We start from the raw sequence: 25231 nt of genomic DNA on the forward strand, positions 1-25231 counted from the left end.
TATATACAAATTTATATGTATGTGTTAGTACATGTGTGTATATGTTACATGTATATATGTATGTATATAAATTAATAATAAACTCAGCATATGCCCAATTTGAAAAAACTGGGAAATATTGAAAAAGAGATAGTAAAAGATAACTATTACCCAAATTTATCAACCAGAAATAACTATAATTTACATTTTAGTATAGTAAGCATTTTCCTATACATAGGAGAGAGTACACTTAATTTTTTGGATATTTCTGATTTTAAACCTAACACTTTATTATAAGCACTTCCCTATGTTGTTAAAAATCTTCGGCCTTCTTATTATTTTAAATTACATGTATTTTTTTCATCGATTATGAAACTAATGGATGTTTACTGTAGAAATTTGGTAAATACTGAAAATTTTAAAGAAAAATAAAATAATCCATAATTACACTACTCACAGTTAACAAATGTTACTCTTTAGTATACTTCTCTCATATATATATACACACATACATATATATGAACTAAATAAAGTTTAATAATTTCTAACATAACTGAATCATATTACATTTACAGCACCTTAATCTTTCTACACTGAAGTTTTAGCATGCACTTTCCCCATGTTGATAAATGTTCTTTAAAATGATTTTTAATCGGCTGCATAATATTCCATCATGTGTTAATAATCAATCATGAGAATCTAATACCCAACTAAATGAGATCTAGTTCATTCAGCCCACGTCTGTGTCTGAACAAAAAGAATAGTTTGATAGTTTGAGGGATATCATAGTTCTTTTGAAGTTGTGTAACTCAAATTTTAAAATATATCTTAAATAGATCCCATGCTATAAATATCTATTATTATTATCATTATTAATAGCTATCACATATTGATCTCTAAGTATTAAGCATCATGTACATTATCTAGTCAATATTTGCAACTCTTTGAGGTGGATACTGTTATCTCTGCTTTACAGTTAAGGAACCTGAGAGTCAAAAATAGAGGTTAAATAACTCATGAGTGGCTAAGCTTAGATTCCAACTATCTATGTAATTCCACCATCTATGCTCTTAACTACTAGACTGTGCCCATTTAATATTAACCATAGATGCATTTGTACCTTTCCTGAATGTATTTATTTTCACCTTATATAACTCCCAAATAACATGATTCATAATCAGTATTTTCATTCTACATCTAATGTGTGTAATGCACTATGCTCAGTTCTGCTAAGAAATACATAGAAACAGAAGCTATAGTACTTGCTCAAGAGCTTCTCAAAATCTCATTAGGGGTGCAATGTCTACATATGTGCAAGGTTTAGATTCATAAAAGACTTAAGCATGAATACGAGTTAGTAGGATAAGAGCTAGCCCATAGTAGTACACAAATAATTTCCAAATTGGTATTATGGTTCAGAGAAATGACATGCCACTGTGGGATGGAGTAGCCTGGAATATTCTACTAGGTCAATAAGTATCTCTGATGCTTACAGAATAGATAACTGCTGCTAAAAAAATAGAATATATTTTTTAAATTTGAAGACATGCTCCTTTATTTTGCTATTCCTGGATTTGCTAAACAAGACCATGTTTGATGTCTGTCTTTTAAAATGATTCTATTGGATAGTTATTAGATTCTGTTAATCTCTAGGAATTCACCAAGAACAATTTTATGTATATGATCCAAGAGTCCATTTTAGCTAGTCAGGTACCCACACCTAAGACTGCAGATTTTGGTAAAATACGGTCTGAAAATTATTTTATGGAACATAGTTATGTGGTTATATTTTATGAACAGCTTTTCAAGCACACGTTAATATAATGCTAACTATATTTGAGTGTGCCAGTTATCTTCCAGAACCTTTCCACATTTTAACTCTGATTTTCAGATCAGTTGTGAAACCAGAATTCCCTTTCATCACTCTATTCTGCCTCTGATTGAATACCTTCTTTGTATAGATCCTTATCTAACACAGAGGCAGATATAATCCTTCTAGTGGTCTCAAAATTTTGTATAAACCCGACCAGATAATCATATAGGGGAAATAGGATTTAGGGAAATTCATTTTGATAACTATGAGACAAGATTTGTAGGTCAGTGTGGCATTATATTTAATCCACTTTCATCTTATTACAAATTTGGCTCAGGATATAAAATGTGTACTGACATGAGATCTGTGCATTAGGTAGGTGGTTATTTTCCTTTGGATATTCCTCTGTAAAACAAAATGTTGGTGATGAAAATGCTAGCTGGTTAGTCTTATTTGCCAGGATTCGTGACCTGCGTTGTGAAGGACTTAACCGTATTAGGAACATTGAACTTTGGAGCTGAAAGGAATATCTGAGCTTGTTGAGTCTAGTGGCTCTCAAACTTCAGTGTGTGTGAGTTCACCTAGAGGGCTTAGTAAAACAGCTTGCTGGGTGCCCGCCTCAACGCCTCTGATTCAGGAGGTGAGGCCTGAGAATATGCATTCTAACATGTTTCCAGGTGATGCCGATGTTGCTGATTTGGGAGCTATACTTTGAGAACCACTGTTCTAGTTTAAGGCTTTCTTTTTACCAGTGAGAAAACTGAGGACACAAGAGAGGTCATCCATGTACATGTATAAATCAGATCCTGTTCCTTTGCTGCTAAAAGCCCTTCTGTGGTTTCTTGTTGCACTTGGAATAAAATCTCCAATCCTTATTATCCAGAATATCCTGCATGCCTGGTCCTTGCCTGTCCCTCCACACCACGGTCCCCATAGAGATTTATTGCACTTCGTTCCAGTTATTCAAGGGCCACGTTCTTATTTCAGCATAAAAAGCAACTAATACGGCGACATGGCACAGAGCAAGGAGTGAAGGATTGACTTCTAGAGGCTTTCAGTCCCATTTTTCAATGCTTGCCATTTGCTTGGGGCTCCAAATATAGTTAATATTAGCCACATGCTTAGTGATTTATCAGTGTTCACTTCCATGCAATAGGTCCATCTTGATTTTTCTATATATTTTACTTGGCAGAGAAGCTGATTCTCATAATAATGGCTAACATTTATTAGCTATGTGCCACATACCATGCCAAGTATTAAACAAACATTATCATATTTAATCTTCATAAAAGCCATATAAAGTAGGTATTACTCATATCTATTTTACTAGTGAGGGAACTGAGGCTTAGAGGATTAAGTAACTTTTTGAATGTCACAGTGCTAATAAGGACAGTACTGAGATTTGGACTCTGATTTCTGGGGCTAGAATCTCCATTCTTGGACTGTAAACTATACTGCCTCACAGTTTTATCGTGAAATAACTACTGTGTTTGTCTAAATAGCCCCAACTGGCCAAATGATGACAACCCCTTCTCCTGGATGCTGTTTTACTGACTATCAGAAAATCAGGTGGTGCCTTCGGAGGGAGAAAAGGGAGTTTTAGCTTGAAAGGGACTTTACAAAGACATATGAAGTGAGTAAATTGGGGTTAAACATGGTCACATTAAAACAAAGTTCAATACCTCTAAGTGTCATGTCTTTTATCTTGATAATTGAAGAGTTTATGTGAGAGTCAATAGAAGAGAGGCATTTGGTCTACTTTACATGCTGTTTCTCAACTGTTTTTGAGAGTGGTTTATTTCTCCTACATCCATGATAATAGAAAAGTCTAATACACTGAGATTGCTTTTAAGGCTAAAGGAATTCCAGAGGCAGCCGCCCATAGGGTGAGAACAATAGAACCTCCTTTAGCCTGAAGTTACAAAAAGACACCAGACAAACACTGCTTCCTCTGAGAAGTTATTTGTGATCAAGACTCAATCATTGGTCAAATGAACAAATGATCTCTTTATTTCTGAAGGATCAGAAAAATATTGGAGCAATCTTACTTGCCTCCTGAAGCAAGTCTGAAATGAGTTTTACAGAAGCAAATTCCTTAAGTGTTTTGTTTTTTCATTTGTTTCCTCTTAACAAACTACTTTACCTAAAAGTATCATCACTTTTTGAAATTTTGCCATGAGAAATCTCTCTTCTTTTTTTTTTTTCTTTCTTTCTCTCTCTTCTTACTTTATTTCATTTAAGCACTAATTCCCTTATTCATTCTACACATAGTTATTTCACACTTACAATGTGCCTGAGTTTATTTATTTGAAATATTAAAACCCACTAGAGCTGAAGTTTAAATATGGGACCTCTGTAGTGGTAAGACCACCCGTCATGAAGACCTCGGTGTAATTCAGAAACTGAATCAACATGGATGGAAACCAACACAGGCGCAGTTTTATACCATTATGATATCTTCCATTCCAAAGCACAACTGTATGTGCATTAAATATATGCTTCTAATAAAATAAAAGACCAGCAAATATAATTCCGTATTTAGAAAAATACATCATAAACAAGGAGGGATTTTCTTAGGAATGTAAGGATAACATCAGAAAATATATTAATTAAATTTAATATAAGATGATAATAATGATATTAAAGATAAAGGTGGAAAAACAAAATAATTTAAATAATCAAGGAAGTAATTGAAATAATCAAGGAAGTAATTGATATAATCAATATATATTATTAAAAATAATCTGAACAAGCTTAGATTGGAATAGAATTTTTAATCTTGATAATTGGAAGTTATCAAGAACCTATAGCAAATATCATATTTATTCAGGTTAGAAACAAAGCAAGGATGCCCACTATCATTTCTATTTATTGAAATAGAGAAACTAACCAATAGAATAAGAAAAGAAAATCAGATGCATAAAGATTGGAGAGGAATATACTGAACTTTCCTTATTTGTGGAAAGTCCATGAAGGTCCATTGGCAGACTGTTAGAACTAAAAGTGATTTCAGCAAGTTTGCTGATTAGAAGATAAACATATAAACCTAATTAGCTTTTCTCTGCAATTATAATTACCAATTAAAATGTAGAACAGAAAAAAAATCCTGTATGCAATAGCTACAAAAATATAAAGAAGCTATAAATCAATCTAAAAAGATTCATGACCTTTATGGAAAAAAGTGACAAATGACAAAATATCATTGAAGATTATAAAGTTCTGAGTAAATCATCAATCTCTATCATTTCATGAGTATACTCAATAACATAAAGATGCCAATTCTCCCTAAATTATTCCATAAATCTAATAGAACTCTACTCAAAATCCCAACAGAATTTTTTATGTAACCTGACACAGCTGACCCTATAAAACTCATGTGTAAATGCAAGGAGCCAAAATAGCCAAGATAATTCTGGAGGAAGAAAAAAAAAGAACAAGAGAAAAGACTTGTCCTACCAGATATCAAGACATATTTTATAGCTATAATAATTACGATAGTGTGACCCAGGCATATAGACATGTGGGATAGAATAGAGCTCAGTAACTGTCTTGTACAATATAGAAAATTCATACATGACCAGGTGGATGTTACAAATCAGTGGTCAGTGGACAAACTAATCAGTAATGGTGCTGGGATAACTGGTTATCTATATGGAGAAAAATTAGATTTCATCTTTACATCAAACATGAAAATAAATTGAATACTTAAAAATTTAAATTTAAAATGCAAAACTTTAAAATTGTTAGAAGAAAATAAAGGTGAATGGCTTTATGACCTATGTGTGGAAAAGATTTCTTTAAAAAGGCCAGAAACAAAGCATATACCATAAAGAAAATGTTGATAAATTTTTCAAGGAAAAACATGATAAAAAACATAAGCCACTGACTGGGAGAAACTGTTGGCAATGAATATATGTAATATACAAAGGATTGGTATTATAAGTTGTATAATGAACTCCTACAAGTCATCAAAAGAAAAGGAACACAACAAAAAAATGAACAAAGGATATGAGTAAGCAAATCATAGATGCCAAAACAAAATGGATTGTAAACATGTAAAAGGATGTACAGTCATAATAGTAAGCCTGAGACTGCAAATAATATTGTGACATTACTTCAAACCACCAGATTAGAAAAAATTAATAATTCTGATGATACTAAGTGTTGGCAAAGAGGAGGAGCAATGAGAACCCTCATATACTAAATAGTGGGAGTGTGAAATAAGGCCACCACTTCGGAGTGCAATTTAGCATTGAAATTGAGCATGACATTTGACCTAATAATTGTACATCTATGTAAATGCTTTAGAGAGACTCTCTAACAAATTCGTATTTAGGTAATTACCAGAATGTACATTGGAACACTACTTGCAATTAAAAAGAAATCAGAAACAATCTAAATCAGCATGAGAGAACATAAATAAATTGTGGTCTCTCTATACAATAGAATCCCATCCAGCAGTGGAGCAGAGCTAGAGCCGCATGTAACAACATTGGTAAACCTCAAAGTCATAGTCTTGAATGAAAAAAGCAAATTATGCAATAAAGGTGCAGCGTGATCCCTTTATGTAAAGTTTATAAACATGCCATATAATCCAAAATACTTTATGTAAAGATCTACATATATAAAGAATAAAAAAAAAACATGCCTGGACATGATCAACATCCCAATAAAAAGGTTACTTCTGGGGAGAAAGGTGGGACTGCTATGAGGGGGATTTACCTATGTTTATAACATTCTATTTCTTCAAAAAGGATCTGAAACAAATACACCAGAATATTAGGAGTTAAAAAACAGATTCAGATACACGTATATTTATTATATTTTTATTTCTATTTGTTTGAATGAAACATTTCAAAGTTAAATAAAGGACCGCTTAGCCTTACTGAGGTCATGGATGCTGAGTGCTCAGCCAGGTTTATTCACTAAGTTCTTGTACTTCTTGCTCTCAATGGGACTGATTACAATTATATAGGACCACATAGCATAACTCTTCAGACTCTTTGGGAAAATGTCAAAATTGTGAATGTTAAATTCTGAAATGTCAAGGGCCAACTATAGACATAGAAAACCAACTAAGGACTAAAAGGATAAAAATGAAAACAACATAAAATAAATGCTGTTTGACATAAAGTTGAGAAGAATATATAATCTTCCTTCCCCCCTAAAATCAGCCCAGAGGATTGGCATTCGCCGTCCTGAAGGATTATCTGTCTATATGAGCAAGCGCCAGCCTGAAAAACTACACAGGGTAATATAAAACAAAATAAAACAAAACCTGCTCATGTGAAGGGAAAAGAATACTCCACAAAATGGCTGCACCTTCCCCAGTACATCCTTCAGCTCCCCAAACAGCTTTCCCATCCTTGACCTTCTCTTTAGAAACCCCTCCTTAAGCAGTTACACACAGCTCTGCAAATGTTAGAGTGACATTTGGACTGGGCTTGCGTGATCAGTTCGCCCGCGTGTCTGTGCTCCCTGGGGACCTGCCAAGCTTCAGAGCAGCGGTATTAGCCTCACCCCCCAGAGCTAGCAATAACATTTACCAGCTACAGTTCTCTCCATCTTCAAATATTTCCTCTGGCCCACGAGAAGGTGATCCAGCCCCTCCATAGACTGGGACCTAAAGAGAGTGGTTGAGAGGGAGGTGACCCCTCCTTTAAGAACTTTTAACATTTACCTTTCATTAAAGATTGTACTTGCATTTTAATTGGGTTTCCCTCCTAGGATTCTGATATGTTTGGAAAAAATTAATTACTGAAATTGCATACCTGTTAGGGGCGGGGCACGCCATTGATTTTTCTCACGTCATGGAAACTTTGAGAAAAACTGGCTCTGGTTGGTGAGGAATGGCATCTGAGTACTCACTGAAATCCATAAGAATCCAGAGTTGGCAAGGAAACTATACAATTATTAATTATTTATAACTTAGAAAACAATTTTGGAGCCCTGCTATGCTTAATATACGTCTAGGACTGGGCTAGTCAAGACTTAAAGAAGTCAAAATGGCCTCTTTTGTTTGTTGTATCTCCAGTGCCTGAATGGATGATTGAACTGATGAGGAATGAATTGAATATCCTCCCAAGAGTCTAATGAGTCATGTGCTAATCATTCTTATTTTATTAATGAGGAAACTGAAGCTCAGAGAGATTAACTTGTTAATCTTTGTTAATCTTTGCAACTTGTCCAGTTGCAAAGCTAGCTCCTGTCAGGCCTTGTATACAGCCTGAGAGCATAATTGCTCTGCTATAATCTGTACTTATAGAGGCACATGTGTGTCAGAAATGTGATGATAAGCATTAGCAGGGAAGTTAAAAGTGAATAAGAACACAATAGAATTCTAATTAGCAAATGTGGAAGGAAAGAGGGCAAGAGAGAATCACCATTAGGCAAATACTGCAGTAAAAAATGTTGCAGATACAATCCACTGATGGATGCTGAAATTAGTGGGTAAAAGTTTGAGGAGAATCAGAATTTGCATAGGTTCAAAGTATCTTCCACAAGATATTTATCAAGTACAAAGGAAAAGACAGGTATTTAACTTTTTTGCTTAAAAGACCTGGGAGATGCCAACTTAAGTAATCAAGAAAACATCACTAGTAAAAAAACATGTCAACATCATGAACCCCTTGATATAATGCACTGAGAAGGACACAATGTCGTTTTCATGGTATTCTTGCCTAAAATGCATAACCTCACTCCAGTCATGAACAAACATTGGAAAAACTCAAACTGAAGATATTTAGTAAAATATCTGACCAGTACTCTTTAAAATGACATGAAAAATAAGGAAAGATTGAGGGACTATTATAGACTGGAGAAAACTAAGGAGAAATAACAACTAATGTAGTGTAGGATCCTGAAACAGAAAAAGAACATTAGTGGAAAAAGTCATAAAACTGAAAAAGATCTGAAGTTTATTTAAAATATTGTGCCAATGTTAATTTCCTATTATTTAAAATCATGCTATGGTTATGCAAGATATTAGCATTAGGAGAAATAGGGTGAGAGGTGTAAGAGAATGCTTGGTATAGTTTTTGCAACTTTTCTGTAAGTATGTAAGTTTGAAATACAAGGTTTAGAACAACAAACAAAATGAAACAAAAAATGAGGAGGAAATACACTTGCCTTCAGATTTGCTTGCAGCTTGAAGAGAGAAGCAAACTTGTAAACTAAAATGAAAGGCACACAAAAAGTCTTGTAGGCATTGCCTGTAATATATGTGTGCACCAGATAGAAAGGGGCCATGGAGAAGGAGTGGTCGATCTTATCTGGAAAGGGAGTGCAGGTAGCCAGGATAGACTGAACAGAGAAGGTGATGCTTGAGGTCTTTTATCTACCATCTATTTTACTGAGAACCTGCTATAGGCCAGGCATTCCTCTAAAAAGAAGCTACATGGTAGTAAACATGAAAAGGTACTGCTTTCATGGAGCTTCCATTCTAGAAGGAGGTGTCAGATAAACACATGAACAAAAACCTGACATTTTAAGTTCTGGGATGAAAAATAAATGAGCCAGTGTGATAGAACATGCAGGGGGAAACGGGCAGTTAGATAGGGTGATTGGGGAATACCTTTCTGAGGAGCTAATAGTTAAGCTGTTAGGACCAAGGTATGAATGAGAAGGAGCAAGCCATGCAAAAAAATCAGGGAGCAGGTAATTCCATGATGAAGAACAGGTTGGCTGAATGTCCGACCACAGGAACAAATTGCTGTGTCCTATTCAATAGGACAAAAAGAGGCCAGCATGCTGGGCTATAATGGACAAGGAGATAATAGTAGAAGATGAGCTGTAGAAGTAGGTTGACCAGCTGGCTTTAAGTCCAAACTGGCATACTTTTGAATAAAAGGTGGTGCTATTAATAATTACACCAGGACAACAGAAGTAAAATGGAACTGTCTGGGTCAAACCTAGACATAAGATCACCCTACAGAGAAGAAACAAATCGTGTAGGACTTTGTGAGTCAGGCAAGGAGTACAAATGTATTCTAAGTGCAACAGGAAGCCATGGGAGGGTAGATCAGGGGAAGGAAGTGATTGCTCTGGCTGCCAAGTGGAGAATAGACTATTGAGAGTGAAGAATGAAAGTAGGGGGAAGATTAGAAGTCTAGCTAGCAGGCAGAGAATAGGGGCTTGAGCTAAGGAAGTAGACACAGAAAAGGAGACTCACTCAGTTTTGAAAGCAGAGTCAATGAGCCTTGCTTACTCTTAGTAGATAGGCCAGGATTAGCCAGTTGGTTTGGGACTGTAGAACATTCCATACAAAGGTAGTGGCAAGAGCAGAGTCACAGGAGCAGGTCATATTCTAGGAGCCCATAGTGTATTCTATGGCAAAAGTGAAGGGGCACAGAGGGGACAGGCAAAACTGTGTTGGAGATATGACCACGGGCCAGATCATCAAAGACAGAATCCAATGCTAAGTAGTAGATATTGTGATGCCATTGAAAGTACTTGACTGGAAAGTGACATGATTTGATTTGTTTTTCGAAAAATGACACTAGGTCAACTCTGAGGAAAACAAAAGAGCAAAGGAAAACCCCCCATGAAAACAGATAGAGATACCTTCTGCTAGTTAGAGGAATAAACAAGAAACCAGAAATATTTTGAGGGTGGTATAATAAGGTGAGGGGCCTTTCATTTGTACTAGAAACTGTCCACCCATTCATCAGATGCACCCTTGATTGTCTAGTGGTTTACAGTATAATTAAGTGTTGACTCAGGGACTGCTGGGTAGTGTCGCTGAGTCATAAAGAAGCTCCAAGAGGAAAACTTTAGGGACAAATTAATGTCATGTACCATGTAACTTTCTTCTTCTGCTCCAGTGCTGTTCTTGGCCCACTGATTTCTAAGTTTTAGCAATCTCTCTCAGACTGGTGTGCCTCACATGCAATTTTGGCAAGCTAAGCATGTTGGCGGAGCCAGATAACTTGTTCCCTGTAGACTTAGAAACTCCTGAGCTGCGGGCTGTAATATAATTTACAATACAGTTAGCCAGCGCTGTAAAACAACGTTCTGTTTGCAGGGGAATGGGGACCTGACAAGAAGAAATGTTTATAGCTTAATTTTAGCTGTGCTCTCCATTGTTACCGCAGTAGCAGCCTGCATATGAACCATCCTAGTCATCGGTCAGATAGTTACAACTTTTCTTTTTTAATTTGGCAAGCTAAGCATAACATCAGGCTTTGCGTAATAGCCTCCCCAGTGTCCCTTACCTTAGGAAGTGGTAGCCCTCGCATGCACCCCCATCTTTTAGGACAAAGGAATTGAGACATAATTGTTAGATATTCCATGGCTGTGGTTTATGCCTTGATAAAATTATCTGATGTCTTACTCTTCTAAAGGTCTTATACCATGATATTGATAGAAGGCTTGAGAATAAGAAAATCAGAGAGATGCCTGTTGATTTTTTTTTCTCCCTAGTGTGTTACAATAGCTACTTGCCACTTATATCACTCAACTAACAAGGTTACTTCTATTCAGCCATTACCCCCAGGAGACTATAGCTAATATTAAAACTCCACAGGTGGGGACTTTGTCGATTTCTAGATCCCCAGTCTAGCACAGTGCCGGAAAACGTAATAGGCACTAAAATACTATGTTTTGATTAAATAAACCCAACTATTAGCTTAAAAATGTGCCCTAATGATTTGGAAATGAATACCACATATGATGTAGAAGAGCATGTTCTACTGAGCAAGAGTTGGCCAGGGGGTTGATGAACTGATGTGTCAACCTGAGACACTACATAGGATCCAACATTCACTCTAACAACATTCTGAGTTTTGCAGAACTATGTGGAATTCAATTCCAAGGCTAGTTTATTAACCTGGGCGACTCTAGATTCTACTGTACACGAATGTAGAGTTGTGAGATGTCCGTCTATTAATTCTCTTAATTACAGCCTTTAGAAAAAATGTCTTTTAATTCATGTCCATCGTGAATTGGGTGCAATGTCTGGCACTGTCACAGTTCTTTTGTACTTCCATTCCATAGTTAACTCTGCTTAAGTAGTGTTGGAAATAGCTTGTATACATATCATATATGTCATATATATAACATATATATCTTATATACATATGATATATGTATATCATATATATCATATATATATGTATCAACAGTACTCTGAACTAGGTGCTTCAATAGATCTTTAAGTGTGTGTGTGTGTGTGTGTGTGTGTGTGTGTGTATCGATCTATTGATTCACCTGTTTCAGATCATTGCTGATTTTGTACAGCCTGATTTTGGAAGCAGGATCCCAAATAGGAAAAAAAGGAAGGTCTTTAATATCTCCTTAAGAAAAAAAAGTCAAAGCTCTTAAATATTACCTCAGTCTCCTCAGTTTTGAAATAAAGGTTTGAATGCAGGTGAATTTTAAGTTTTGAACTCTAAATTTCTCTGCAATTCAGAAAGAGTAATTTTACAACTTCTGTATTCTTTTTTTTTTTTTCTTATAAAATCACAAGAGACTGATTCTACTTTAATCAGGTAATTAGACTTCTGACAATTTCTTCATTGGTTTGACTTTTCTAGGAAATGTATTTTATATTCCTAGACAATTTGATTTTGGTTCATGTTGAAATACTGGCCCAGTCTCTCCTTATAAGAAATCTGTACATAACTGAGGTTTGTTGAGGTTTGTTGAGCTGGTCGACATTGCAGAACAGTTGGCAAGTAGAAAGTGTCTTCTCTTTTGCTGCCCTGGAGAACTTGTTTCTCTGGTCTGGCCTTAGACAATAATGGAGCGATCACATTCTGGTGAGCACAGCTATGTGCAGAACCTCTGAGCCTTCAATCCAGTCATTTGGGAATGAAAACATAAAAAACTAGCCTGGGAAACACAACCAGGACAGGCTGCAAGTTGGCCATTAATCACTTTACTGTGTCTGCTCAATGCTGTTGTCTAACAGTGTTCCAGAATAAAGTAAAGGTGATAAGTATACAAATCCATTCAGTATAGTTCCATACCTGCAATCAGTCATCCTGATTGATGGATCAGAGGTAAAACTTTTTTAATTCAAATTTTTAGTAACCGATCATCAATGATAATGAGAGAGCAAATGTATTCTCTGGAATACTGACAGGAAGAATATGACAGAGTGAGGCTGCAAGCTTTGGACAAAAATGAAAGTCTACAGAATAGTGCTGTCTGTTTTTCAGGATGGAAATCATAGCTGGATGTCAGGTTCAATCACTGAACATAGTCTGCCTTTGACTGTAATGAGCCATGCTTATTATCAAAGGTAAATAATAGGACTCTAGTGTTCTTGAATGCAATCTCTACCATTATTATGAAAGTAGACCCATTGTGTAGGGAATTTGAGAACAGAAGAAAGCAGAATGTCTACCTTATTTCTCTATTTAACCAAAGTAGACTTTATAATAAAGAGGAAGACTAACAAAACACTTTAACCCTTCACAATTACATTCCACTTTACAGTTTGCAGAACTCTTTCAAACATATTTTCTTATATGACTTTTGAAAATGATTGAAGATTTACATAAAGGAAAAGGAAAGTCAGAGAATGTGCAACTTTCCTAAGGTTGCACGCCCATAAGAGGTGGAGCTGAGAGTGGAATGTTGGCCTCCAGACACCTAGGCTCTTTCTACTGATCAGTGCTGCCTCTAATATGGAAGTATCTGCACATGAAAGCAATGGGTCATCTCTAGACATCAGGGAAATTAAAACACGTGTGTGTGCATGTACACATGTAACATTCATTGAGGACCCATTAATTTCAGACATTTGGATATCTTCGCAGTCATTCTCTTGGGCTCACCTTTGTGATGGATAGCTTTTCTTTGCAACCCTGGATCCATTCTTCACTCTTCTTCATACTTTTTTACTCAGCTTTGTACCCTGGAAGGTTATCCTATAGGGATTGCATTAACAGCCTCTCTTACCCTTTTGTATTCCAGTTGAATTTGCCCAATGGGAAGCATGCAAGAAAGATGAGAAGGAATGATGAGAATGAGGTCTGAATATTTAATTTCTTGTCTGTGATATGGCTGCCAACTGGCTGCACCCCTTGACATAAGGTCACAGTCTTGTGAGGCACTTATAGTGCACCCTTGTTCTCTCTCTCTCCCTCTTCCACTCCCCCCTCAGGGTTCTGGCAATTGACCTTCCCCTTGCTCTATCAGGCCTAGGCATAGTAATAATATGGGTCTGCTTTTAATAGCCCTAAATACCATATTACCTCTGGAGGGTTCACTATTCCCTACCTTTACCTTTGTAAATATTACTTTTATTAAACCTTCATCAAATGGCATAATTTGAGTTGGCCGTCTATTTCCTATTAGTATCCTGGCTGATTCAGTATTATTATTATACATGTTACAGATGGGGAAACTGAAGCCCAAGAATATTTCACAGTTAAATAACTTGCAGATCTAAGACTTCCCTGGTGGTCCAGTGGTTAGGACTCCATGCTTCCAATGCAGGGGGCATGGGTTCAATCCCTGGTCGGGGAACTAAGATTATCCCACATGCTGTGCTAAGATCCCACATGCTGGTGAGGCCAAAAAAATAAAAATAAAAATAAAATAACTTGAAGATCTAGGATTCTACCCGAATTTTCTAACTCCAAGTCGTGGCTAAAAAATATATATATATAATAATAATTTACAGATCTAGGATTCTACCCAAATTTTCTAACTCCAAGCTTATATACTCATAGTGACAGCACACTGAGCAATGATTCTGAATAGGTGTAATTACATATGTGTAATTACAGCTCTGCACGATAGAGCTTTCTTGAATTGACTCAAAGAGTCAGATCAATTCTAAGAAACATACCACCATCATTTATAAATATTGTTTTGAAATTTCATAATACGTTTGCAAAATAAAGCAGCGGCAATGGTATCTGGAGGAAAATTGGGTAAGATTGCATATAATCTCTTACCATGCCATTCTGTCTTCCCTGCAGCACCAGAGTTAGCCTAAAAAGCAAGTCTTATCGTGTCACTTCCTGTCTTAAAAACCCTCTTATGTTAACTAATATCCAAACTTCCTAATTGTGCTTATTAGCTCTTTTATAATGGACCCTCTGCATCTCCCTTCAGTCTTAACTTTATCACTCCAATCCATATACTCTAGCCCATATGGGATCATCATTGTGATTCTCACCTGGGTTGGGGGTGGGGATTTTTTCCCCAAGAGGCATTTGACAATGTCTGGAGATACTTTGGGTTGTCATGACTAAAGAGAATGCTTCTGTCATGGCTTTAGAGTGCTTTAATTGTTTGGGGATGGGAAGGCAATCGAACTGTATGTAATGGCAGCATGATGTTGAGAATGTGAAAAGTTAGTTCTTCTCAGCCTTGTCCATAAGAGGGAGGACATCACCTCATATCAGTTTTGATTCCCTGGAACTATTGTCTACTGTTGGGTCTGCTCAGACCTAGAAATGTATGTTGCTCCTGCTGCTGCAAAATACAGAATTAGAACCTGGTGGGCATTCCTGCATAGATTTGCACAGTGTTTAATATCAGCCCAGTTTGGGTAGAGAGGAAGCAATCTGTGTATTTTGGAAGCTTTGTTAGAATAAAACACACTTAGGGAGTGTATGAGACCAGTAGCTGCATGAGTGAGCAGGAGGATGTCTTGAAGGTACAAAAAGAGAAGATGGTGAGGTGGGTGATTGTTTATTGGTACTTTGCTTACAAGGCTGCCCATGAGAGTATCTTTTCTCTACAGTAGATGACTTAAGGGCCGGTGGATAGTGCTAGGAAGTCTGTTTGATATGCTAAGTGCGAAGTGAGACCTGGGAAGTCTACTACATGAAAGCACATTGCTAGTTGCTCATAGTACTGTATCGATGTCAAGGGGCCCCTTGCATTCGTTAGCAGCATTACATCGATTGTGTTGTCTAGTGCTTTTGTTTTATCCCTTCCCTGTCCATGCCTACCAATCTGGCTTTCTCCTTTAAAACTATAGGAAATGTAAATGGTGTCACTTCCAAGTTTGTGTAGGCAAGAAGAACTTCTCTGTACCATTTACTTTCTACAGTCAATTTTCCCTATAATTTTCACTTATCTTCTTGATTAGGACCTCATCACATCTAAAACAATATATCCTTATAATAACATTAAAGAACCCTCAGTTTTGATTATTTCCTATCTGTTCCTTTGGTGTTAGATGCAATAATTTGATTATGAAAAGAAGTAGGAAGATGGTAGGGGAAAGTTGCCTACCAGAAACTCTCTCTTTCAAGTTAAACAGAAAAGGGTATACCAGCCAAATAATCATCAGCCGTAAGTAAGGAAAGAGGCACAACTCAGTGTCATAAGTCTCAAAAAATAGGAGCAAGATAAATGATTCTGAAGCCAAGTTAAGAGGAATGGTCAAACATGATGAGGCTGCCAACCCTGCCTGTGTTCCTCAGGTACAGTACTGTCTAGTTGATAAAAAAATATTGAGAATTATCCCTAAAATACTGTTATAAAGGGAAAGAAATAGATTGAGTAGATGTTCTTATCTGAGTGAAGAATAATGGGAATGTCTGTAAGAGGCAAATGCATGTAACAGAAACAACAGGACTGAGGATCAAAAGAGATGTCAGCAGGGCTAAAGGGCTCAAAAGTTCTAATGTATCATTCCCACCACCATGGCCTTGGGATGCACTCTTCAACCAGGTGGGCTGTCTTTGAGTACAGGACATTTAACAAAATTCTGAATTTCTGAATTCAGAAATGAAAGCACAGCTCTGAAAGCTAAATGAAGGTTACACACAGTCTCTGCTGAGCTCTTCATTTCTCCCATCCATTTCCTTCCACATTGCTGTCTCTCAGCCTACAGGAAAAAAAAGTATATAGAACTAAAAATATGAAGCCATTAAACTGTAGATGACTCTGGGAGCCAGTAAGTCACTGAAACTATATGTGAACAACTAGAAACTCTGGACAGAGCCACCTGAGTATGAGCAGGAAAGACAATGACATGACAGTGCAAATAGAAAACATCAGGCAAATAAAATTTAAAAAAACATAGGTATAGCTTAGAAAACTGAAGGAATTTGATCTAGAAGAAAACAAACCAAAGGACAGAAAAATTTCCCATGAGCTATATAGTCTGTAGCTCATTTGCACTATAGAATATTTTAAGAGAATTTAATTAATGGTACAAGAATTCAAAGAAAAAGTAAAAACAAATTAAATGAGTGAATGGAAAAGAGAGACTGTATATGGAATATCTGAGAGCCAAAATATGATCACATAATTTATTTGAAATAATTAGTAACAACAGGGGGGCAGAGAATACATGGCTAAATATTGATGTATTGATAGAAGGAAAATGCTTCACAATGAATGCTGATGAAAAGTCAAAGAACCAAAATCCATAATAAAGAAACTAAGAGATATGGAGGACAGACAAGATAACTGGACCTCAGAAACAGAAAAACTGAGTACTTTAACAAAGAGATTACCTAAAGGCATCAAACCAGAAATTTGTTCTTAATATAAAGAACTGACTCTATAAAGTTCAAAATAGCATGATGGGTTCTAAGAAAATCAGATATAGTATATTCAACACTGAGATGTGTATTGATTATGTCATTGGGCTTCAAGGAATAAAATAATATTCTTTAGGCATTTATACAAAATTTACATCATTTACCACCTATGAGAGGAAATGTTGGCATTATACAATCTCAAAAACAATAAATCAAAGTCTATAAAATTCTGCATGAAATGAAGTGTGACTCAAGAATTACATGCAACCACGATGCAATTCAAATATCAAGAGCACAAATAGACTTTCACAAACATGAACAAACTTTGGTAATAATAATACTAGTGAGTTCTTTTTAAAAAGTTGTTACCATACGCTTTGTGACCACCTAGAGGAGTGGGATAGGGAAAGTGAGAGGGAGACGCAAGACGGAGGGGATATGGGGATATATGTATACGTATAGCTGATTCACTTTGTTATACACCAGCAGCTAACACAACAATGTAAAGCAATTATACTCCAATAAAGATGTTAAAAAAAAAAAGAAATAAACTGATGAGTATGTTTAAAACAAAAAAACAAAAAAAATAAAATAAAATAAAAAGGTGTTACCATAAAATCCAAGCACTTAAAAGATGAAATAAAATTACTCAGAAATGGAGAAACTGTGGCAAAAGGCATAGTGAGAATAGTGACCATATTTGAATATACAACAAACACATAATGATCATACGCATTATGAATGTAGAACAAAGAATACAGTTGATAATGTCCTTGGGTTCCACAGCCATGGACTCAACCAACCTTAGATCAAAAATATTTTTAAAATTCCAGAAATTTCCAAAAAGCAAAACTTGAATTTGCCACACTGGCAACTATTTACAGAGCATTTACATTGTATTTCACACTATTTACATAGCATTTATATTGTATGAGGTATTATAAGTATCTAGAGATGATTTTAAGTATATGGGAGGATATTTGTAGGTTATATGCAAATACTGTGCCATTTTACATAAGGGATTGAGCATCCAAAGATTTTGTTGTCCGCAAAGGGTCCTGGAACCAATCCCCCGGTACACTGAGGACAACTGTATGTGGGTATCAGAGGTCCCCAGAACCACTCTCAGTTTGAATAATTCTCTAGAAGGACTCACAGGACTCGAGATATTATATTCATGTTCATGGTTTATTACAGCAAAAGTTACAGAGTAAAATCAGCAAAGGGAGAAGGCACGTGGGGCAAAGTCTGGAGGAAAACAAGCCCAAGCTTCCAAGAGTACTCTTCCAGTTGAGGTGAACAAAACGTGTGCTTAATTTCTTCAGGAGTGATGTGCAACAACAAATGCAAAGTGTTACCAACCAGGGAACCTCACCTGAATCTGGAGTCCAGGAATTTTATGGGAAAAGATATATAAGACATTTGTAATAATCAAAATAGGGAACTCTAGAATGGCTGGACGAGGAACTTAGCAGATCTCCCCAGTGAAACAACCATTTAACTGGTGAAAATTATTAAAACACACACAACCATTTAAAATCTCTGAAAATTGTTCTAAGGACATACAACAAATGGAGAAACATTTATTTAAGAGATCTACTAAATCTCACTAAGAAAAGTGAGAGCTATGGTATTTAAACCACAACCTGCTCCCTTCTCCTACCCCAACCCTGCTCCTTGCTCTGGAAGCTTCATTCCAGGTGGTTGTGGCCAAGAAGACAGGATCTCCTTCTTCAACCAGTTACACAAGGACTACAGTTTCACCAGGACTACAGTTTCACCTCAGATGGTCAGGCTACTGGTGCCTCTCAACTCTCCCCAGTTCCATGTTGCAAAAGCAATATTCCTGGTAGGCACAGCCAAGAAGAAGGCTCACTTCTCCTACTAAATCTCCATTCATAGAGCAGAAGCTCTATCCCAGGTTTGGCATGTCAAGAATATAGGGGCTCCAATTGTCCCTGCCCCAGCTTAGTCATGTTTTGTGTCAGGAGGGGCAAGCTGAGAAGACCAGGACCTATCATCTTCCTCCCATGCCCACTTTTAGAATGGGAATGTCACTCAGGGAGAAGTGGGCCACTGTTTCTGCACACAGCTGGGTTGTGTAGTGGCACAGAGGTTCTGCTCTGGGGTAGATGCAAGTTATTAGGATGAAGAGCTCTACAACTCTGCCTGACTGTTTAGAACAAGGATTAGAGAAGTTCATGGGTAAAGGACTTTTGAAAATAATGGTGATCTTGGTCACTATCAATTCTGAAGGGACAGGTAGATCTATGATACCAGTAGCAATGAGTGAAATGGCAGACCAGAAGTTTGCTAATGTCAGAAGTTTAGCAAAGAGAATCAGGGGTAGAGAAAGCCATGGAGGTCTAGTTGGTTGTACACATTTGCTGGGATACACTCACTCAGAGCTAATTAGAGGAGGAGATGGGGAAGATTTGAAAGTATTACCAAGCTACACATACATCCATCAGTAAGAGGAAGAGCCTATTGGCTCAAGGGGCTTAAGTACAACCTCTTAACTGACTGAACGATAAGCTGCTTTTAGCCAGGGGATACTCCTAGGAGACCAGGCTTAAAGCTAAAACCACACTTATTCTTGGTGGGCTGGAGGACTGTGCATATTCCCAAGACTGCACCGACTCAGGAGTGACAGGAGGGGCAACTTCCAAGTACTAGTCCCTGGCTGAACATGAGGCAAAGTCTTAAGCTTACTGAACTGTGAAAGCAGTCTCCAAGTCACACAAATCCACCAGATAATGAGTAAAAATTAACTGACCAAGGGGGCTTAGGTATAATAGTTGAGCAATAAGTGGCTTATACTGACCTAGGAAGACAGGCTAAAAGATAAAAAATGGAAAAATATCTGAACAAGGACATCAGAGCCTTCACACTGCTGGGAAAATATGTCACAGAATTAGTTCAGCCAAGTCATTAAACAAATAAACGAATGAACAAACAGAAAGAAGTAGCCCTGGTGGTCAGGGAGGGGAGAGCAGTATCCAGACGTGCTGCAGTCGGTTATCTAAAATGTCCAGTTTTCAACAGAAAATTGTGAAACATACACAAAAAAGGAAAGTGTGACCCATACGTAGGAGTACATACAGGCAATAGAAACTGCCCAGATGTTGCACTTAGCAGACAACTACACCAAAGCTATTATAAATATTTTCAAAGGGATTTGTGGGAATTAAGGGAAACTGTGCTTAAAGAATTAAAGCAAAATAAGATAACAATGATTTATCAAATAGATAATGTTAGTAAAGAGATTAAAATTATATATATTTATATATCTATTTTTCAACTTTTCAATTCCAAAATTTCTATCATTTGGGGATTATTTATCTATCTACCTATCTACCTATCTATCCCTGTCTGTCTCTCTGTCTATCTATCTATCTATCTATCTAAAATGCTTGAAAGCACAATAATCTAAATGAAAAATTCACTAGAGGGGCTCAACAGTAAATGTGAGTTAGCAGAAGAAAGAATCTGCAAACTTGAAGATAGATCGATAGAGATTATACAGTCTAAATAGAAGAAAGAAAAATGAATGAAGATAAACAAAGCATCAGAGAAATATGGGACATCATTAAGTGTACCAACATGTGTATGATGGCAGTCCTGGAAAAAAAGGAGAGAGAGAATAGGACAGAAAAAATATTTAAAGAATTAATGATTGAAGATTTCCTAAATTTGAGGAAAAACACTAATTTACACATCAGTGAGCTCTAAGTAGGATCAGTACAAAGGAATTCATTCACATTCAGACTCATTATAATAGAAATGTTGAAAGTCAAAGAGAAAATCTTGAAAGCAGCAAGAGAAAAGTGGCTCATCATATACAAAGGCCCACAATAAGATTAACAGCTGATGTCTCTTCAGAAACAATGTAGGCCAGAGGCAGTGAGTTGACATTGAAAGTGCTGAAAAAAATATAACATCAACTAAGATTCCTATAGCCAACAAAAGCATCTTCAAAAGTGAAAGTGAAACAAAGATGTATCCAGGTAAACAAAAAAACAGAATTCATTGCTAGTATACCTGCCTTATAAGAACTACTAAAAGAAGTTCAGGAAGTGAGAGCAGACAGTAATTTGAATCAACATGAAAAAACAAAGAGCTCCAATAAAGGTAATTATGTAGGTAATGATAAAAGAGTATAATCACACATTTCTTTTTCTTTCTTCTTTTAACTGATTTAAAAAGCAATTGCATAAAACAATCTATAAAATTGTATGGTTGGGCCTATAACATATACAATTGTAATATATTTGATAATAAAAAATGAATGAAGCTACATTGAAGAAAGGGAATGACACCAGATGGTACCGCTAATCCACAAAAAGAAATGAAGAGAGACAGACATGGTAAATAATAAGCTTTTTTAAAAAAAACTCTAAATATATCTGAGCTCTCCTTTCTTCACTTCATAAAAAGAAGTTTTTATAAAGCAATAATTATAACACTGTATTTTTGAGTTTGAAACATATATAGACATTATATGAATAACAATAATAACACAAAAAGGAGGACCAGAAGAAAGCTATGTAAGAGTAAAGTTTCTGTATCTTACTGGAATTAAGTTAGTATAAATATGAAGTAGATTCTGATAAATTAAGATGTATGTTGTAAGCCCTAGACCAACCACTAAGAAAGTGGCTCTTAGTTACTTGGTTATTTAGTTAAGAACCATCAAAGGAATTAAAATAATATGCTAGGAAATATTCACTTAAGACAAAAAGAAGTAGTAAAGGAGGGAAAGAGGAACAAAATAGGACAACTGGGGACTTCCCTGGTGGCACAGTGGTTAAGAACCTGCCTGCCAATGCAGGGGACACAGGTTCGAGCCCTGGTCCGGGAAGATCCCACATGCTGTGGAGCAGCTAAACTCATGCGCCACAACTACTGAGCCTGCACTCTAGAGCCCGCAAGCCACAACTACTGAGCCCGTGTGCCACAACTACTGAAGCCCGTGCACCTAGAGCCCGTGCTTCACAATAAGAGAAGCCACGGCAATGAGAAGCCCGCGCGCCACAACGAAGAGTAGCCCCCTGCTCGCCTCAACTAGAGAAAGCCCGCACGCAGCAACGAAAACCCAACGCAGCCAATAAATAAATAAATAAATTAATTAATTAATTTAAAAAAGGAGAACTGTGTAAGTACTATTATGTCAGCATTTCATGATGTGGGTGGTCTTTCAACACTCAATAATCTGATAGTTTTTATGTCAAATAACTTTCCTTATTTAGACTTATTTTCCATTGAATAGTATTCTATTCATGGTACCCCTTGTGTTTGAAATCTTTTAAGCAAATTAATATGAATTCTGAAACAAATTTTGTTTCAGCTGATTCCTGTATTAAGTTTTTTGCTTCATCACCCTCCCCTTAAAAATACTATGTTAATAGTAGAACGTACTCACCAAGATACACACAAAGGTATACATTGAGATACATACTTTATTTTGTACCATTAGGTGTTTAACTACATACCCCCCTGATATTTGTTCTCTGACACTACCAATATTGACATAAAGATACATTCATTTATGAATATATTCTGTCACTATACATATCCAGAGAGATAAAAGTGGCCATTAGTTTTGGAATTATTTAAGTTGAATGCATCAAAACAACCATCTCATGGCTCACTGAATACCCTAACATCTTTTAAAAAGGAGTGTATTTTTGTGTGGGTGTCTATAGTAGAAGGTACATAGTAATAATTAATGGTGTTCATAATTACGCAAACACACAGCATCGTGCCTAGTAATATATAACAATATATTATTTAGAAATACATATCATCTCTGTATAATTCTATATGTTCATAAAATACAACTTTAAATAATGACATGTATGTATATATATGCACACGTGTGCATGCATGTGCATGCATGCACACACACACACAAGAATACCACAATCTGCCATGAAGCATTATAGATGTACTTTGTGTGCTAAGAAACATGGGTGTGCTCCTGGTATTACTCTCTCACAATTCGGCAGAATCATTATGTATTACAGCCATGAGAATCGGACTGCCTACATTTAACTTCCAGCTCTGCCATTTGTTGGATGTGTGACCTGGTATCTATAAAATATAATAATATTGTCTTCTTCACGATGTACTTGTGAGGATTAAGTGCCATCTTAATGCATGTAAAATCCTAGAAAGCACCAGGCAAGTAGTAAGTGCTCAGTAAATTTTAGCTATTGTTATTGATCTTTTGATTCTGCTCCTTCAGGAGATAAACTTTTCTTTTACATCTTGAGCATGTGTTACATTTAGATAATGCTTCTTGTCTAAGAACAGATCTTCAAAATATGTTTTTCATTTTGATGGTATCTGTAACTGTCACACCTTTATTTGTGATCCTCTTAGAGTTTGCACATTATAATATACAACTATGAGCATGTCATGGATTTTACCCAGGTGAAGGTTGATTCCCAGGAATGACAGGTGTATTTATATTTTTTTCATGGACCTTTTGTGTGTTGTGTAAATAAGGTTGGGTGTATGATGATGATGTACTATTTTGAGAACGTTCCATGTGGTCTGCCTGGTCTCTCCGTGTTCCTATGCCTTTTATACACGAGGACAGAAGATGTTTGTTTCTTTTGTTCACCGTCATGTCCTCAACACCTAGAAGAGTGCCTGGTATATAGTCACAAATGAGCATATTGTGGTACCTCATAATCTAAAACTATTCATTTACTTCCCAGTATCTACCAAAGTCCATTGATTTTATTCTAATCTCAAAGCACCTTTGTATAACTATTCTTAAAATATGCTTGACACTTCTGTTAAATTGAAGTTTGCTATTATCTGAGCATACCCCTCTTCTTTCCTTTTTGTGTATAGAGATACTGTTTTATCTACCTGTGAAATCTGATGCCATCACTTCTTTCATTGAAAACCCCACCCATCTATCAAGACCAGCTTCAGACTTTACCACATCAATTCTACTCACCTGCATGGTATAGCCTCTCTCTTCTGAATGCTCCTGGCTTTATCAGTATATCTTTGCTGGGTCATTTAGCCATGTTTATATTCTAGTACAGTTATTTGTGTGTGCTTAGTCTCCCTTCAGGACAGGGGATGTTGTCTGCTTCACCTTTGTACCCTCCATAGTGCATATAGGAATGTAGCAAATATTTAGTAAGGACCTTCTCAGTGCCAGTTGCTGAGTTCAGTGGCAGTTGGCTTCATAGGAATGTGAGTGATATTCTCTTCCTGTGTTCTCTAAAATATTTGCTAAATAAATGATTAAACAAATTCATGTTTTGAGCAACATGGTGCTACATTACAGGCCCTGGACTTGGTATTGGATATACTGGGTTAAAATCCAGACTGTGTAACTTAGGGATGATAACATGCTCCCCCAAGAGCCTTGGTTTTCTGTTCGAAAGTAGGAATGATAGACCCACGTTGTGGCATTAAATGAGGTAACATGTTGGAGGGGGTGGAGGGCTCATAACCAAAGTGTTTGGACTAGAGAAGGTTTCAAATAAAAGTGAGCTTCTTCCTTTCCTATAAAAATGCTATTTGAATAAAAGTGAAATGTCTGGTTCCCAAAGGTGTCCTTAGCTTTTGTAGTTTTTGTTCTGGCCCTGGCTCCATCAGTCTTCTTTGAACGGGCCAAGCGAACTTCTACAAGGCCTGGCCACTAGAGATGTTACGGGGCCTGGCTATACTGCTGTTCTTTTCTTTTTCTAGCAGCACTCTGGCAAGTATGTATTTGTTTGCTGTGGTGGTGATAAACTGCTGCTTCCCTCCTGTTCTTCATGAAATACTTACAGGACTCAAGTTTTGTTTAGTGTCTTGTTTTGCTTTGTCGTGTCTACAGCATACAGAATTACTACCATTTGTGAGGGCATTTTCACTTTTGCAAAATGCCTTCACATCCATTATTTCATGTGGTACCATTGACAAGTCAGTGAGCATGGTAGGGCAGGGACCAGTGCCATCAGATGCCTTT

General features: G+C 36.6%; 1 protein-coding gene across 5 annotated transcripts in view; it reads left to right on the forward strand.

Moving 5' to 3' along the window:
* NRXN3 (neurexin 3) overlaps positions 1–25231 on the forward strand; it is a 1616108-nt gene that overhangs the window by 550709 nt on the left and 1040168 nt on the right. The window lies entirely within an intron of this gene.

The sequence above is a fragment of the Eubalaena glacialis genome, chromosome 2, assembly GCF_028564815.1.
Source record: "Eubalaena glacialis isolate mEubGla1 chromosome 2, mEubGla1.1.hap2.+ XY, whole genome shotgun sequence".
NCBI classification, from domain to species: domain Eukaryota; kingdom Metazoa; phylum Chordata; class Mammalia; order Artiodactyla; family Balaenidae; genus Eubalaena; species Eubalaena glacialis.